This window comes from Silene latifolia, chromosome 1, assembly GCF_048544455.1.
Source record: "Silene latifolia isolate original U9 population chromosome 1, ASM4854445v1, whole genome shotgun sequence".
Taxonomy (NCBI): domain Eukaryota; kingdom Viridiplantae; phylum Streptophyta; class Magnoliopsida; order Caryophyllales; family Caryophyllaceae; genus Silene; species Silene latifolia.
The window spans coordinates 81,812,900-81,831,111 of record NC_133526.1 but is presented as its reverse complement, the minus strand read 5'-3'; the positions used below and the strand labels follow the sequence as shown (position 1 = coordinate 81,831,111).

Below are 18,212 nucleotides of genomic sequence, written 5' to 3'. Positions count from 1 at the left end.
TGTACATAATGTATATTAAAGTTATACATAATGTCAGTGAAGTTATACATAATGTTGATCGAAATTTTTTTAAAATAAAAGTATAACAAGAAGATATTTGAAAAGAATAAGTAACAACAAAAACCAACAAAAATTAACAAATAAAATAAACCAACCCCAAACAACAAATTTAACACAAAATCTGAAAAAAAAAACGAGTTTATAGAATTTACCGACGACGGTGGTGGAGGTGGGTGGCGGTGGGGTGGGCGGTGGGGGTGGGCGGTGGGTGGTGTCAGGTGGGATAGTGGTGGGCGGTGGTGAATGAGGAAGAGAGGAATGAATGATTTATTTGGGTTTTTTGATTTATTTGGATTTTTTGGGTTTTTTGATTTATTTGGATTTTTTGGGTTTTATTTATTTATTTGGGTTTTTGGGGTTTTTATTTATTTGGATTTTTTTGGTTTTTATTTTTTGGGGTTTGAGAGAGGAGATGAGTTGTGTGATATGTGAGAGAAGTGGATAAGAGGAAAGGAAGTTATAGTGAATTAGTGATTAATTAGAAGGATTAGTGAGGGACGAGAGAATGAGTGATATTAGTCCATAAACACACTTTTTGGAGGTTGATCTTGACCATTCATTTTCACCATCCAATGGCCCTTAATAGAACTTATGGACTCAATACATATACATGGCCTTAGTTGATCTTCTCTCTCTCTCTCTCTCTCTCTCTATATATATATATATATATATATATATATATATATATATATATATATATATATATATATACATACATACATATATATATATATATATATATATATATATATATATATATATATATATATATATATATATATATAGAAGAAGGATCAAGTGAGTCCACCTAAAATCCTTGAGTCCATAAGTCCTCTTTAGGACCCTTGAAAAGATGGGATGAAGGGCTGAGATTGAAGGGGAAAAGTGGGGATTAAGGCTAAAATTAGTGATTAATGCTAATTTAAGACTCACTCTCTCTCTACCTCACTAATCAACCTAATTAAAAATTAATTCACTATATATTAATTATTTTCACATCAACTTCTCTCTCATCTCACAAATTTCATTACTCTCATCTCTCTAAAAACCCAAATAACTCAAAATCCAAAAAAATAAAAAATCTCACCCAAATATTTCAAAACCCTAATAATTCAAAACTCAATTGTTTCCCCCACCATTTCCACTACTCGACCACCACGGCCACCACTCAACCACCACAACATCACCAGCCACACCCCACGTCTTCTCCAACACCACCGTCAACAAGAACCACCACCATACCCCCAGCCCCGCCGCCACACCCACCACCACCAACAACAAAAATACCGCAGCCCCCCCCCCCACTCCACGACAACCACCACCATCACTATCACCAACAACCCACAGCCCCACCACCACCACGCGCACCATCACCATCACGAACAATAAAAAAAAAAATAGACCACTACCAAACCGACCTCCTCTCATCCTCACTCTCCCTCACGCCCCCAGATCCGCCACCTTCCGCCACTCCAATCGACCACCCGACACCAACTTCCCGTTTTGCTCCCTCGACCAGATCTGAAACATTGCTGTCATTTTCGATATTGCTGTCATTTTCGTCCTCACATTTTCGTCCGCAGTCCCCCGATATTGCTGTCATTTTCGTCCTCGTTGATTTTTTTTTTTTTTTTAAATTTCAGATTTATTTGAAGTTTATTTAGATTTGTTTTTTTTTTAAATCGAGTGATCTTAGTTTTCAGATCCCGGTTTTTTGTTCATCGTTTTCAAATTTTGTGATTTCTGTTTTGTTTTGTTTTGGCGGAAATGGCGTCTGGTTTGTTGTGGATCTGATTTAGTGTTTTTTTTTTATTCTCGTCTTTTAAAAATTCGTGTTTTGTGTTTTATTTCGAGATGTAAGTATTATTATTTCGTGTCGGGTACCAGTTAACGTTATTCGTGTTTTGTGTTTTATTTCGAGATCTAATTATTATTATTTTTGTTTTTCAGATCTATTTTTGTTTTAGTTTACAATTTTTTCTTTTAGAATTTTTTTGGTTTTGTAGATTTATATTATACACTCGTATTTCTTGTGTTTTTAGTTTTTAAATTTTTTTATAAAATATTTTATTGGTTTTGTAGTTTTTATCGAGATCTAATAAATATATTTATTATACTCATATTTTTTTACATTTACAATCGTACTTCTCCACATTTACACTCATATTTCTTTACGTTTACACTCATAATTCTTTACATTTACACTCATAATTCTTGACATTTACACTTGTATTTCCTTACACTCATAATTCTTTACATTTACACTTGTATTTCCTCACATTTACACTCATATTTCTTTACATTTACACTTGTATTTCCTCACATTTACACTCGTATTTCTTTACATTTACACTTATATTTCCTTACATTTACACGCATTTTTCAGATTTACACTCATATTTCTTTACAATTACACTCGTACTTCTTTACATTTACACTCATAATTTTACATTTACACTCATATTTCTTTACATTTACACTCATATATTTGTACATTTACACTTGTTAAATTTATATAGATTTGCACTAATATATTTGTGTGGATATGAGTTGGTGGTGGAGGACGACGGTGGTGGTGTTTGTTGGTAGTCGGAATAAAGTTTTACTCGTAAAGGACCAAAGTTACACTTATAAAGGACCAAAGTGACACTTATAAAAGACCAAAGTCACACTCAAAGGACCAAATTTACACTCTTAAACCTTCAAATTTACACTTAAAATACTACATTTACACTCGGAAAACATCACATTAACACTTGTAAAATGTTATAGCTATATAAATTCAAAATTTCCGTCACAAAAAATCAAATTTACACTCTTAAAACGGTACATTTACACTCGTAAAACATCACATTTACACTTGTAAAATGTTAAAATTATATAAATTCAAAATTTCCGTCACAAAAAATCAAATTTACACTCTTAAAATGTTACATTTACACTCGTAAAACATCACATTTACACTTGTAAAATGTTAAAATTATATAAATTCAAAATTTCCGTCACAAAAAATCAAATTTACACTCTTAAAATGTTACATTTTCACTCGTAAAACATCACATTTACACTTGTAAAATGTTAAAATTATATAAATTCAAAATTCCCGTCACAAAAAATCAAATTTACACTCTTAAAATGTTACATTTACACTCGTAAAAGATCACATTTACACTTGTAAAATGTTAAAATTATATAAATTCAAAATTTCCGTCACAAAAAATCAAATTTACACTCTTAAAATGTTACATTTACACTCGTAAAACATCACATTTACACTTGTAAAATGTTAAAATTATATAAATTCAAAATTCGCGTCACAAAAAAACAAATTTACACTCTTAAAATGTTACATTTACACTTGTAAAACATCACATTTACACTTGTAAAACTCATACAACATTACATTTACACTTCTGAAATCTGAAACTCAAAACTGATTAATTAGGGGCTAGAGAGAGAAAGAAAAATTAATTAGTGTATAGAAATTTGATTTTTGGTAATTTTTTTTGGTAATTTTCAATCTCAACCACCCATCTCAATCCAGCCATCGACATTTTTTTCCTTTTCTTTTTAATAGCCCTTAATCAAATTCATCTCAACCATCCAATGAGTCCATCCAATGGCCCTTAGAAGGACTTATGGACTCAATTGGGAAGGAGGACTCATTAGAACTCCTCTCTCTCTTTCTCTCTCTATATATATATATATATATATGTGTGTGTGTGTGTGTGTGTGTGTGTGTGTGTGTGTGTGTGTGTGTGTGTGTGTGTGTGTGTGTGTGTGTGTGTGTGTGTGTGTGTGTGTGTGTGTGTGTGTGTGTGTGTGTGTGTGTGTATGTGTGTGTGTGTGTGTGTGTGTAGAATGAGACTCAAGTGAGTCCTCTTAGATTAGATGAGTCCATGAGTCATATTCTAAGCCTTTAGATAAAAAAAAAATGAATGTTTAAGATTAAAACAAAATGAAAATTTGAGATATGAAAACAAACCCTAATCACACACTCCCTCTCTCGTTTCATTTGTTCACACTGCCTCCCTTACTCCCACTTCTCTCTCTAACCAACACCACCAGTCTCTCTCATCCCCCTATGCTCCATGCCACACGACAGCCACCAATCCCTACACCACCACCCTACCACCATAACTACAAACGACTTCAGGCCGGCACCACCACCATCCGCCTGATACCACCACTGCCATGGCCACCATCTGCTGCTGCCGCGCCCCTCACGCCTGGCACCACCGACGAATCTTCTTCTCTTTTTTTTTGTATAGTGTTTTCATGGTGGTTGTTACCGCCCCTTATCATTTTTCTCTTTTTTTTTTGGTGTTGATGGCGTGTTGTGGTGAAGGCTGTCGTCAGCTCCTTTTATCTTTTTTTTTTGTTTTTATTTCCAGATCTATGTCTTTGGGTGGTTGTGGTTGCGGTGGATGTTGGTGGTAGTTCAGGTACGGCGGTTGGTCGTGGTCGTTTTTTATGTCAGACTTAGTTTTACTTTTTTTTTTCTTTCAATGGTGGTGGTTGTTATTGTTGGAGGCGATCGTGGTTGTCGTGTTGGTGCATGGTTCCTTTTTTGCCTTTTCTTTTTTTTTTCTTTTTTCAGATTTTGTGGGCGCGTGGTGGTTGTGGGTGGTGGGTCTTTGGTGGGGTTGGTGGTGCGTGGTGGTGGTTGTGGGTGTTCGTGGTATGGTGTTTGGTGCTCGTTTTTTTTTTCAGCTTTTTCTCTATTTGCGGCGGTGGCGTGGAGGCTATGGGGTGGTTGTCGGTGTTCGTGGTGTGGGGCTGGTGGTGCGTGGTTGTGGTCGTGGGTGTTCGTGGTGTGGTGGTCGTTTATTTTATTTTTTATTTTTTTTTGTTCTCCATTTGTGGCGGTGGCGTGAAGTCGGGTATGGTGCCGTGTCAAGCGCGGATGTTGGTCGTGGTGGTTACGGTGTTGACGACTTATTTCTTCAACTATTTAAATTACATAATCACTCGACCATTAATGTTTCACTCTCGATCATCAAAGTTTCACTCGTATACCGTTAAAGTTTCACTCCTACACCATTAAAGTTGCAATCGTAAATTAGAGAAAATACAAATTTTTATATTGTTACGTACATTCAAACTAAAGTTTTACTCGAAACCATTAAAGTTTCACTCCCAGACCAATCAAGTTACAATTGTAAATTAGAGAAAATACAAATTTTTACAATATTACGTGAATTCAAAATTTGATATTGAAATGGACTAAAAAAAATAAGTTTTACATGATACCATTAAAATTTTCACTAGTTTAACATTAAAGTTTCATTCCTAAATCAGTGAAATAAAAAAAATATTAGACACAATTAAATTATTACATAATTCAAATTTTTATATTAAAAATAGCCTAAAAAAGTTCAAAATTATACTTATAAGCATTAAAGTTACACTTGTATACCATTAAAGTTTCGCTTAAAAATCAGTTAGATTAAATTAACATTAGTATCAATTATAATATTCCATAAATTATAATTTTTCTTTATTAAAAATGCCTTTAAAAAAAATTAAAGTTTCACTTTTAAGCATTAAAGTTACACTTGTATAACATTAAAATTATAGTGAAAAATCAGTTAAATTAAAAAACATTATTAGTTACAATTATATTATTTCAAAAATTCAAATTTTTATATTAAAAATGGCCTAAAAATATTAAAGTTATACTTTTAAACATTAAAGTTTCACTCGTAAAACATTAAAATTATATTCAAAAATCAATAACTTTTTATTTTTATTTAAAAAATAACTTTAAAAAATTAAAGTTACAATCGTAAAGAAGTAAAGTTTCATTTACATATTAAAGTTTCAGTTATAAAACATTAAAGTTTCATTCCAAAAATTGCTTAGAAGTTTCAAATCTCAACCATCAATCTTAGAAGATCAATGGCTTAGATTAGGACTTAGGGACTCACCATTTTAGGTGGACTCATTTGAACTTGCCTCTATGTATATATATATATATATATATATATATATATATATATATAGAGTCGGGATCCGGTGAGAACTCCTAAATATTTGAGGATTGAGGATTAGTGAATACAATATCACAGGTTCTTCAATACAATATCACGAAAAATTTGACCTTTGTCAAAAAAAAAAAAAAAAAAAAATTTTTTTTTTTTTTTTTTTTTTTTTTTTTTTTTTTTTTTTGCACAGGTGTTTTTTTATGTGATAGGTGTTTTTTTGTGTGATATTTTATCGAATAACCTGTGATATTGTATTGAAGAACATATGATATTGTAATGAAATCCTCAATCCTCAAAAAGATAGTGTATCCTCACATGATCCTATTCCTATATATATATATATATATATATATATATATATATATATATATATATATATATATATATATATAGAGAGAGAGAGAGAGAGAGAGAGAGAGAGAGAGAGAGAGAGAGAGGTTCTTCTAAGGTCCTTACATCCATTGAGTCCCTAAGTCCTTATAAGGGCCTTTGGATGGAAGGGATGGAGGGATGAGATTACATCTCATTCAAGGGCCACAAATCTCCCTCCCTAATCTCCCTCCCTAATCTTGTATAACTCCATACTAATTTGTATAACTCCATCCTCCTTCTAATTCTCCCAACTCACTTCCTCATTCACTCATCCTTTCTCACTTCTCTCATTCACTCTTTCTCTCTCATTTTCCTCACACCCTCTCTAAACAAAAAAAAAACCCAAACTGAAACTAAAAAAACCCAAACTGAAACCAAAAAAACAAAACCTTTCTCTCCTCCTCACCCACTCACCAACCCAGCCACCCCACCACATCTCCTAACCCGGCTCACCAACCCAGCCACCTCTCCTTCTCGGTGACCACGAGGCCACCACCTACGCCCACCACCAGCCACAACCTTCACCAGCCGTCCTCGTCCAGATCGAACCGCACAACGACAACCACAACCGCACAACGACAACCACAACCACAAACCCGACCTACACAACCACAAACCCGCCTCCCTCAATTCGATCTCCACTGCAACCTCCCTCCATTCGAACCCCACCAGCACCACCTCCGTCTCCCTCCATTCGAACCGACATCACCGTAGCAACCCGCGACAACCCGCCTTCAAACAACCCCGACAACCATAATAACCCGACAACGCGCCACCAACTGTCGACACATCCTCTATTTCAGATCTTCTTTTTCAGCTATTTGTTTTTTTTATTTATGTTTGGGTGTGTTTGTCTTGTAGTCGTGTTCCTGTGTGTGCATTTCAATTATTTTTTTTTTCCTTTTTGTTTTTAATTGGTGTTGATTTCGTGTGTTTTGTTTTCAATTTTTGTTTTTTTTTTTGTTTTAATTGGTGTTGTTTTCCTGTGTTTGTTTTGTTTTTGTCTTTGTTTTTGTTATTTTTTTTATTTTGTTATTTGGCTGTTATTATTATTTGGTTTTGTTATTGTTTTTTGGTTTTTGTTATTTGGTTGTTATTGTTATTTGATTTTTTCTTTCAGATTTACTTTTTTTTATTTATGTATATAATTTGTTATTGTCATGGCTCATTCATAGTATTAACCTCTAAAGTTATAAATTGTATAAATTAGAGTTACACAAATTTTGGACTAAAGTTATACATATTGTCTATTAAAGTTATACACTGCGTGCATTAAAGTTATACACACGACATATAAATTTTTCATTGTTAATTTTTTTTGATGAATCATGATTTTGTTATTTTTTTTTTGTTATTGTTATTGTTATTTGGTTTTTTTTTATATTTGGTATTTTTGTTAGATTTACGAGTTTTTTGGTTAAATGAACGGGTTTTTGTTATTATGGTTTTTTTTGTTTTTGTTATTATGGGTTTTTTTTTGTTATTGTTATTTGGTTATTTTTTTATTATTAGTTTACAGATCTAGTTTTATTTTTCTCTACTTTCATCACTTTTTTTTTACAATTTTAGACTAAAGTTATACAAAAATGGACTAAAGTTATACAAATATGGACTAAAGTTATACAAATAAGGACTAGAGTTATACAAAAATTGACTAAAGTTGTACAAAAATGGACTAAAGTTATACAAAAACTGACTAAAGTTATACGAATATGGACTAAAGTTATACGAATATGGACTGAAGTTATACAAATAAGGATTAAAGTTATAAATTGTATAAATTAGAGTTACACAATTATTGTTATTGTATTGTATTTCATTGTTATTTGTTTTTTTTAGTTATTTGGTTTTTTTCTTAGACGGGTTTTTTTCGTTAGATTGGCGGGGTTTTTTTTGTTTTAGATCTAATATTGGCGAGATTTGGTATTTATTTTTTCAGTTTTGTTGGTTTTTTATTTTTGGACTAAAATTATACAATTTTTGGACTAAAGTTATACAATTTTGGACTAAAGTTATACATTTGGACAACAGTTATAAGTTTGTTGGATTAAAGTTGGATTTTGGAGTAAAGTTATACATATGAATGACTAAAGTTATACAAATAAGGACTAGAGTTATACAAAAATTGACTAAAGTTATACAAATATGGACTAAAGTTATACAAAAATGGACAAAAGTTATACATATGAATGACTAAAGTTATACAAATAAGGACTAGAGTTATACAAAAATGAACCAAAGTTATACAAAAATGAACCAAAGTTATACAAAAATGCACCAAAGTTATACAAAAATTGGACTAAAGTCATACAACAATGGACTAAAGTTATACAAAAAATTGGACTAAAGTTATACAAAAATGAACCAAAGTTATACAAAAATGAACCAAAGTTATACAAAAATTGACCAGAGTTATACAAAAATGCACCAGAGTTATACAAAAAATTGGACTAAAGTTATACAAAAAATTAACCAAAGTTATACAAAAATGAACCAAAGTTATACAAAAATGGACCAGAGTTATACAAAAATGCACAAGAGTTATACAAAAATGCACCAGAGTTATACAAAAGTTAGTCCATTTTTGTATAACTTTAGTCCATTTTTGTATAACTTTGGTTCATTTTTGTATAACTTTGGTTCATTTTTGTATAACTCTGGTTCATTTTTGTATAACTTTGGTTCATTTTTGTATAACTTTAGTCCATTTTTTGTATAACTTTGGTGCATTTTTGTATAACTCTGGTCAATTTTTGTATAACTTCAGTCTTTTTTTGTATAACTTTAGTCCATATTTGTATAACTTTAGTCCATTTTTGTATAACTTTGGTCCATTTTTGTATAACTTTGGTTCATTTTTGTATAACTTTGGTTCATTTTTGTATAACTCTGGTTCATTTTTGTATAACTTTAGTCCAATTTTTTGTATAACTTTAGTCCATTTTTTGTATAACTTTGGTGCATTTTTGTATAACTTTGGTCATAAAATGTATAACTTTAGTCGTAAATAGTAAAAAAATCAAACAATAAATATGAAAAATATGAAAAAAAAAAAATAATAACAAAAACCAAAAAAAACTCATAATAACAAAAACAAAAAACCAAATAACAATAATAAAACCAAAAAACCAACAACCCAACCAAACCCGAAATCTAAAATAAACCAAATAACAAGATTTAAAACCCGAAATCTTAAAAAAAGTATAACAAGAAGAGATTTGAGAAAATGAATAAAAAAGGAGAAGTAGCAAAATAAAAGAAAATAAAAGACAACAACAAAAAATGAATGGAAAAAACAACTCAAAACATGAAAATAAAGACCAAACGAAAAAAAAAAAAAAAAAAACCGCAAAAACCGAGGCAAAAAAAAAAAAAAAAAAAAAAAAAAAAGTTGGCGGCGGTGCGGTGGCGGCGGTGTGGTGGCGGCGGTGGTGGGCGGTGAGTTGGTGTCGGGTGGGATAGTGGTGGGTGGTGGTGAATGAGGAAGAGAAGAATGAATGATTTATTTGGGTTTTTTGATTTAATTGGATTTTTTGGGTTTTTTGATTTAATTGGATTTTTTGGGTTTTATTTATTTATTTGGGTTTTGGGTTTTTTATTTATTTGGATTTTTTGGGTTTTTATTTTTTGGGGTTTTAGAGAGAAGATGAGTTGTGTGATATATGAGAGAAGTGGATGAGAGAAAAAGAAGTTATAGTGAATTAGTGATTAATTAGAAGGATTAGTGAAGGAGGAGAGAATGAGTGATATTAGTACATAAACACACTTTTGGAGGTTGATCTTGGCCATCCATCTCCCTCCATCCAATGGCTCACAATAGGACTTATGGACTTATTATATCTAAGGACCTTAGTTGATCCTTCCTCTCTCTCTCTCTCTCTCTCTATATATATATATATATATATATATATATATATATATATATATATATATATATATATATATATATATATATATATATATATATATATATATATATGGGGTGCCTTTGTTTTTCGGTTTGAAGTTCGCCTTTGGGAGAAGGGTGGGGATGACCGGGAGTTTATCGCGGGCTTAAGCCCTTGATCTTGATGAGAGGTGAGCGGAGTGGGCCCACTTTGGTGAGCCTTGAGTCTTGAGTCGGGGGAAATCGAGTCATGAGCCCGAGAGGGAGTTGATTTGATATCACTAGTATCCCACCATGAGCCCGGGAGGGAGTTGGTAGGCGATTTAGAGGCGTCTCCACTCAATACACTTCCCCCTTAACAACTAGTTTAAGGAACTCATGATTTATTATGAATGTCGGTGGTTTAGTCGCGCCCTAGGTCCTTTTATATATTGAGTAAATCCGTATTTCACCTAGCTTGCTCTTTTAATTTAGTTATTGCATATTTAGTTTCATTTGCTAGTCATTTAGTGTAGCCTACCTAGTTAATTTACCTATCAATCCTTTTCCTTTGACTTAGCTAAACTTAAGAATTTAGACAATTAGTAATCACCCAAGCTCCTCGTGTTCGACCCTTACTAGTGCAACGCATCGTTCACTTGCGAGGTTTAACTTGAACCATCAAGTTTTTGGCGCCGTTGCCGGGGAGCATTGGCTTGATATTAATTGTTTTGTTCTAGTTTAGACTAAGTTATTGTCACTTTTGCACACCTTGGTGTGCCATCTATCTTGCTAATGTATTCACTTGAGTGTATAGTGGTTTTTAAGAATCCATTTGAAAATTCGGAAAGTACAACAATGGGTGAACCGGTTCCGATTAGGGACTACATGGCCCCAAAGCATATTGTGAATTCTAGCGTTCAAAGGCCTAGGATTCAAGCCAACAATTTTGAAATTAAAAATGCTTTGCTTAAACCTATTGCAAGATAACCAATTTGGGGGAGGTCCCTTGGAGAACCCTAATGACCATCTCAATGATTTTCTTGACAATTGTGACATGTATAAGATGAATGGGGTATCCGATGATGCGGTCCGTCTGAGGTTGTTCCTTAGATCACTAAGGGGAGCGGCTAAGGATTGGCTAAAGAATTGTGATCCCGACTCTTTCAAGACTTGGGATGATCTCTCCTCGGCCTTCTTGAAAAAATACTTTCCTCCTTCAAGAACGGCTAAGGTAAAGAGTGAGTTGCAAGGGTTAACCCAAGAGGAAGATGAGAATTTGTACGAAGCTTGGGAGAGGTACCAGAGACTCCAACGGTTATGCCCTCACCACGGCATATCCGAGCCCGAGTTAATCAATAATTTCTACAAGGGTTTGGCACAAGACCTAAGGCTATTTCTTGATTCGGGTTCGGGTAAGGGAGCCTTTGATATCTTGGGTCACAAGGCGGCAAAAGAGTTGATTGAAGAGATGGCCTCAAGGACAATGGATTGGAACAATGAAAGACAAACAAGAAAGGGTAAAGACTCTAATACGGTCCTCAATGTGGAAGTGAAGAGTATGCTTGAGGACCTCACTCAACAAGTAGCATTATTGAACTCCAACAAGCCCTCCAACTCCAACATGAGGCAAGTGTTATCTTGTGAACTTTGTGGTGATGAAGGACATACCCCAATTAATTGTCCTTTGATCCAAAATTTTCAAGTCCAACAAAATCAAAAACCATCTTGGGAGCAAGCCTTTGAGCAATTGGTGATTGCCAACCAAAAATCCGGTTCCAAACTTGACAACCACATTGCTTCTCAAAGTTTTATTAATGATGAGATTAGAGCTTCTCAAAAGGCCACGGAAACTCATGTTGCTCAAATTTCAAAACAATTGAGTCAAATGGCTCAAAATCCGGGCAAGTTTCCGGGTAACACGGTGAAGCCCAAGCAAATGAATGCGGTATTCTTGAGAAGTGGAAGGCAATTGGAGGAGGTTTTGAAGACTCCAAAGTGGAAAAGGAAGAGGGTTTATAGTGGATCAATGAAAGAGCAACCGGTTGAAGTTGAAGTTGAAGTGAAAAAATCAAAAGAAGTTGAAATGGTTGACCCACTAAAAGAAGATGAACCGGTTCCATCAAATGTCAAAGTACCTACTCCACCTCTAAGGGAGTATGTTGAACCAATTCCCTTTCCACAAAGGCTTGCAAGGCCAAGACTTGAGAAGAAATACGAGAAGTTCATTAAAATTTTGAAAGGTATGAATGTTACCATACCATTTCTTGACATGATCACCGAAATCCCTAACTATGGAAAGTTTCTAAAGGAACTTGTGACTATGAAGAGAAAGAGTGAAGGGGTACAATCCGTTAACCTCTCTAGGGAGTGTAGTGCAATCCTCATTCACAAACTTCCTTGCAAACTTGAAGACCCGGGAAGCTTTTTTATTCCTTGTTTTATCCAAGGGGTGAAGATAAAGAGAGTTTTGTGTGACTTGGGAGCTAGTGTTAGCTTAATACCTCTTTCCTTATTTAAGAAGCTACACTTGGAAGATTTGAAACCTTCACAGATCTCCCTGCAACTAGCCGATCGTTCGGTTAAGTATCCCTTGGGTGTGATTGAAGATGTTCCTTTGACGGTTGGAAAACTTGTGATCCCATGCGACTTCTTTATCATGGACATGCCCGAAGATAGCCATGTGCCAATCATTTTGGGTAGGCCTTGCTTGGCCACGGGAGGTGCTATGATAGATGTTAAGAGTGGAAAACTCTCGCTCCAAGTGGGTAATGAGAAGATTGAGTTTGAACTCAACAATTCCATGAAGTCTTCTCCTATGGGCAACTCTTGTTGTAGGGTGGATATGTTGCAAGATAACTTGGATGAACCTAATTTAGAGCCTTTATTTTTGGATCCATTGGAAGCTTGCTCAACAAATGAGAAGGGAAATGAAGGTGATCTTATGTTGAGAGTTGATGTGAAAGAAGATTTGGGAGAATATGATTCAAGAAAAGATGAATTTGAAGACCAAATTGATGATGAGATTGAATTGTATTTGAGCTCTCTGGATTCTTTTGGTCTAGGCTCTCTTGAAGGTACACCTTGGTTGGATAACACTTCAAGTGATTGGGAAGCTCAAATTGATGCATTGGAGACGGCTCTCAATGGAAATGGTTCGGTTCAAGAGGAGAGTCAAGAAAATGGGGATAAAAATGACATCATCATGAACCTCAATGTTGAGAAGTTGACTCATCCACCTCTTATTCCTTACCATTCTCCTTCCTTTGATGACAATGAGGAAATTTCCTCATTCTATGAAGTTTATGAGATGCCTCTCCCCCTACCTCCTAGCTTCCACTTCAACATGAAGAGCCCACAAGATGGTACAAAGAAGGGCAAGAGGAAGAATGACAAGAATCGTTTGAGAAGAAGTTGGTTGTGGTATGCTATAGCTTGGTGCTACTTGTGCTTGTTTGAGGCTTTTGCTAAAGCTTTTGACCGGTTACTACGTGCCTTGTGTGACATGGATTGCATCACCAAAGGGGTCAAGAAGCAAAATTTTGAATGAGAGGTTTGGTGGAGTCCCTCAAGAACCACCAAATTGTATATATTCTCTTCTCTTACTTATACTTTACTTGCATTTTTGTTCCCCTCCTACATTTGTTCCATTGAGAACAATTTCACGTTTTAGGTGTGGGGAGGGGATTCATTACATAAAAATCTTAAAAACTTGAAAATTTTAAAAATACCAAAAACATGTTATTTATTTTCAAATATTCAAAAAATCAAAAACATGTTCTTACATTTTGGAAAATTCAAAAAAAAACCAACAAAAATATGTTATTTATTTTTCCTATTCTCTCCCTATGCTTTGTTCCATTGAGGATAATGTAAATTTCAAGTGTGAGGAGGGAAATATCCACTTTGTGCATATTGTTTATATTTGTATACATATTTGCTTGTTAATTTGAGAAAATCACAAAAATGCCTAAAAATTGAAAAATTTCAAAAATTTCAAAAATATTGCATTGTTTATATTATATATATTGCATATGTCCTAACCATTTTGATAGGCAACACATGAATCATCGGAGAAGACGCTTGGTAAAATTCTTCCAATTCTTTCTCCTTTATCCTTCCTTTTATTTTTGTATATATAAGCATGGAGGAGGACGGGATATGTGATGTGGGTGTTCCCTATGGGAACCGTTTTGGATATGGTTGTGTTGTTGGTGTGTTGATAGGACTAGAACTTGTATGCATTTAGATTAGACATGTATATATGTGTTCACTCTTGCATTCACGTAGCTTGTTCATATGTGTAGTTTGCATCCATACACGTTGCATTTCGTTTGTAAAAATTTGGATAGAGAGTGTAAAAGTGGAGGACATATGTCGCCAATGACGATAATTTGTTTTGTCCGTGTCATTTCCCTCTTGATAGCTCGCACCTCTTGATGACACATGTTAGGGTTTTTGCTTGCAAAAACCCGGAAGTCTAGCTTAACAACCAAGTTGCGACCACCCTGTGAGACCGTGTTAGACCCAAGACTTGACCTAGTACCGACATAGCTACTAAAATGTGAGGATAGAGCCTCCACATGGCCGGTCCATCAAACCGGCTCCGTTTAGGTCACGAGAGTAGTTCTCCTTACGTGGTATGTCAAGTCAAAACGCATAAGTATGGTGCTCATTCCTTACCGTAGAAGTGTCGATGTACATGTTGAGACAATTTTGTTCAAATAAAATAGCCTCTCATAGCCAAATAAGCTTATTTTTCACCCATTTGATCATCTTTCCCTTTTGTTTACCCAATTTGTGCCTAAGCCTTGTCATTTCAATTGCCAATAAAATAACTACATTCCATAAACATCTCACCTTGTTGAGTAGTTCGTCTTTGTAGTTGTTGGGGGAGTGATGCGTGTCATTTATATGATGTTTTACACCCTATTTTACATGCATTTCAGAGCTCATTCATGTAGTTTATGCTACATTTCTCCCTATTTCCGTTTACTTCCGTATTTTTGTACATTATTGCAGAAACGTGAAGAATTCAGCGGAAATCGAGCTAAATCCGTCCCCGGAGTATCCTGCATTGCATTTGACATGAAGTACTTACTCAAGGAACGAGCTTGGTGCGCATTCCAAGGCCCAAAAAGACAAATCCACGAGAAGTTAAAAGCGGATTACCAGCTAAAGCAGTCGATCGACTGACCCCCTTAGTCGATCGGCCAACCCACGACTACAGAAGCTACTGTACACTGAAGAGCAGTCGATCAACCGGTTATTTCAGTCGATCGACCAAGCCGCAACTCAGACGTGAAGATATAGAACGAGTTTTCCAAAGCCCAAAGCGATATTAGGTTTAGGAATTATGTTACGTATACTTTCTATATAACGTAACCTAGTTCAGAGATACATTGATTCAGAAAATTATCAAGTTTTTATTCAGTTTTCAATTCCGTTTAGTTTGAGTTTATTAATTAGGGTTCAAGGATTAATTCGGGATTGAATACAATTCACTGTTGCATTCGGCTTTGTTCTTTTCCTTCGCAATTCACACGGTACTCTCCTGTTTTGTTTAGTTATTTCGCTTTCGTTCATAGTTATAGAATTGCTAGATCAGTTTCCCAAGCCGAATTGCCATCTTATGTTAATTGTTTATTTTACCGTATTAATCATGAATTCTGTAGTTTATTTAGCCAATTTTATTGTTGCCTTTAATTTCAGTATGAGTAGCTAAATTGCTCGTGCTAGGATGTAGGGGAACTATAGATTAGGCGGCGTAGAATTAATATGGACTGAAATCGCGTGTCAGTCGATCGACTGCCATACCTGGTCGATCGACTGACCACGTGAGGTTTTACCTTCGTTTTAGTTGTTTTAATTCTTTTTTCGACGAATCGAGTGCACACGACTAGTTGAATGTTTAGGATATGACTGACCCATTAGATCGAGAGATAGGGACAGTTGATTGACCACCAATTAAAATGACTAAACTATGCTGAGATCGAAAGATAGGTAAAGTTTAGATTATTAGTCACTTTTCAGGACGAGAGTCAGTATTAGTGATATTAGGGACGTATAGCGAGATCGAAAGATGCTATCTGTAAAGAGTGGACCGAGAGGACCTCTTGTTTTCCCGCCTTATGTGTTTGATTTAGACCGACTTAGTTTGCTGCCGCCAAAACTATAGTGAACCAACCATCCTAGTACCCTTCTTTATATTTGATTTAATATATTTCTTTAGTTTAATTTCCATTGCTATTAGCTGTAGACCAAATCGAATCAACCCCCACACTTGTTACCTTAGACTAATTTTAGACAACTTTTAATTACATTCGCCTCCTTGTGGTTCAACCCTGTTACCACTAGCCTAGGTTAGTTTTAATAGGAATTATAAATATTATTTTTGGTACTCACAACGACGGGTATCAAATTTTGGCGCCGTTGCCGGGGAGGCAATTGTTCTAATTTTTAGTTGTTTTTATTTAGTCTTTCTTAGTTTAAGGGACATCCGTTCCTTAAACTTTTCTTATATTCGTTTTGTAGTTTCTTATTATGCGCAGGTCACAGAGTGGTGAACTAGTACCATTCAATCCTGAGATTGAGAAATCCTTGCGTGAGTTGAGACGATCATCTAGGATATTGCCGACAGAGGAAGAGCTGAGTACTCTGTCTAGTTACTACGAGAACGAGCTGTTCGAAGAAGATCCACCTACATCCTGCTTCTACTTCTTCAGCTGAGACAGTCACTTCTCCGAAATTCCAGTCATGGCTGAAGAAGCAACTATAGCAAGTCATTCGAGCCGACAATTTGCAAATATATACAAGGGGTTCGAATTATCTGGAGCTGATAGGAAATTCGAACCGAATCCTTCCTATATCAACTTGGTTGAGAGAAACCAGTTCGGGGGATCTGCAAATGAAGATGCAGCCAAGCATATGGAGATATTTATTGATTATTCTTTGCTCTATACCCCGCCGGCCGGTGTGACTCGGGACCGATAAAGGAGACTATGTTTATATTCTCACTCCGCGATCTTTGCAAGGGAGTGGTACGAGAGATCCTGGATCGAGCCGCTCATGGGATCACCGATCGGAATTCTTTGGCCCTGGCATTCTACAAGAAATACTTCTCTGCCTCGAAGACAAATGCCATTAGAGCTCAGATCACGAGCTTTAAACAGGGTCCTGACGAGAACTTTCATGAAGCATGGGTCCGTTTCAAGAAGTTGGTGCGAACTATTCCGCACCATGGGTTCGAAAAATGGAGTCTTTGCAATCAGTTCTATAACGGGCTGTATGACGATCAGAGGGCCATTTTGGATGCTGAAGCCAATGGCCGATTTGCTGAGAATATGGGAGAGACCAAGGGGTGGAAGATCATTGATGACTTAGCCACCCATAAAGCTGAATATGGGAATTCGAGAGGCAATCGGAGGAGGAGTGCTGAATCCCCTTTTGTAGCTGCATTAGAGGCTCTCACGGCGAGGTTTGACAAATACGAGTTGGGAGGAGCTTCAAAAGGAGGGATGTATCATGTGAATCTTTGTTTTGTTGTCCTTTCGTCTGTAGAAGATGTGGAGCTGAGGGACATGTTTCAGAAAACTGTCCTAGTCTCTTCGAGTCTTGTGTTGCCTTTCAACATTACAGGCAGACAAACACGTACTATGAGCCGAATGTCCATCCCAACTTAAGATGGAGTAACCAAAATGTCCTGAATCCGACTCAACCTCCACAGCAGCAGCAGCAGCAGACTTATGTGCCTCCTCATAAGCAACAACAGTTTCAAAAACCTCCCTATGTGCCGCAGCAGCAACAATCCTAAAATTCTGAGTTTGCTGAATTGAAGAATATGTTGCAAAAGGAGTCCCAAGCTAGAGAGGCCGGGATGAAATTGCTAGAAAGCCAAATTGCTCAATTAGCTAGCAAGAATACCACTC

At 35.4% G+C, this 18,212-nt stretch overlaps 1 non-coding gene across 1 annotated transcript; it reads right to left on the bottom strand.

Moving 5' to 3' along the window:
* Nucleotides 1-17,423: 17,423 nt before the first annotated feature.
* On the bottom strand, nt 17,424-17,530 carry LOC141621258 (small nucleolar RNA R71). The gene has a single exon (XR_012532176.1). It is a non-coding gene; the product is annotated as a small nucleolar RNA R71 (small nucleolar RNA).
* Between the last annotated feature and the right edge of the window lie 682 nt (nt 17,531-18,212).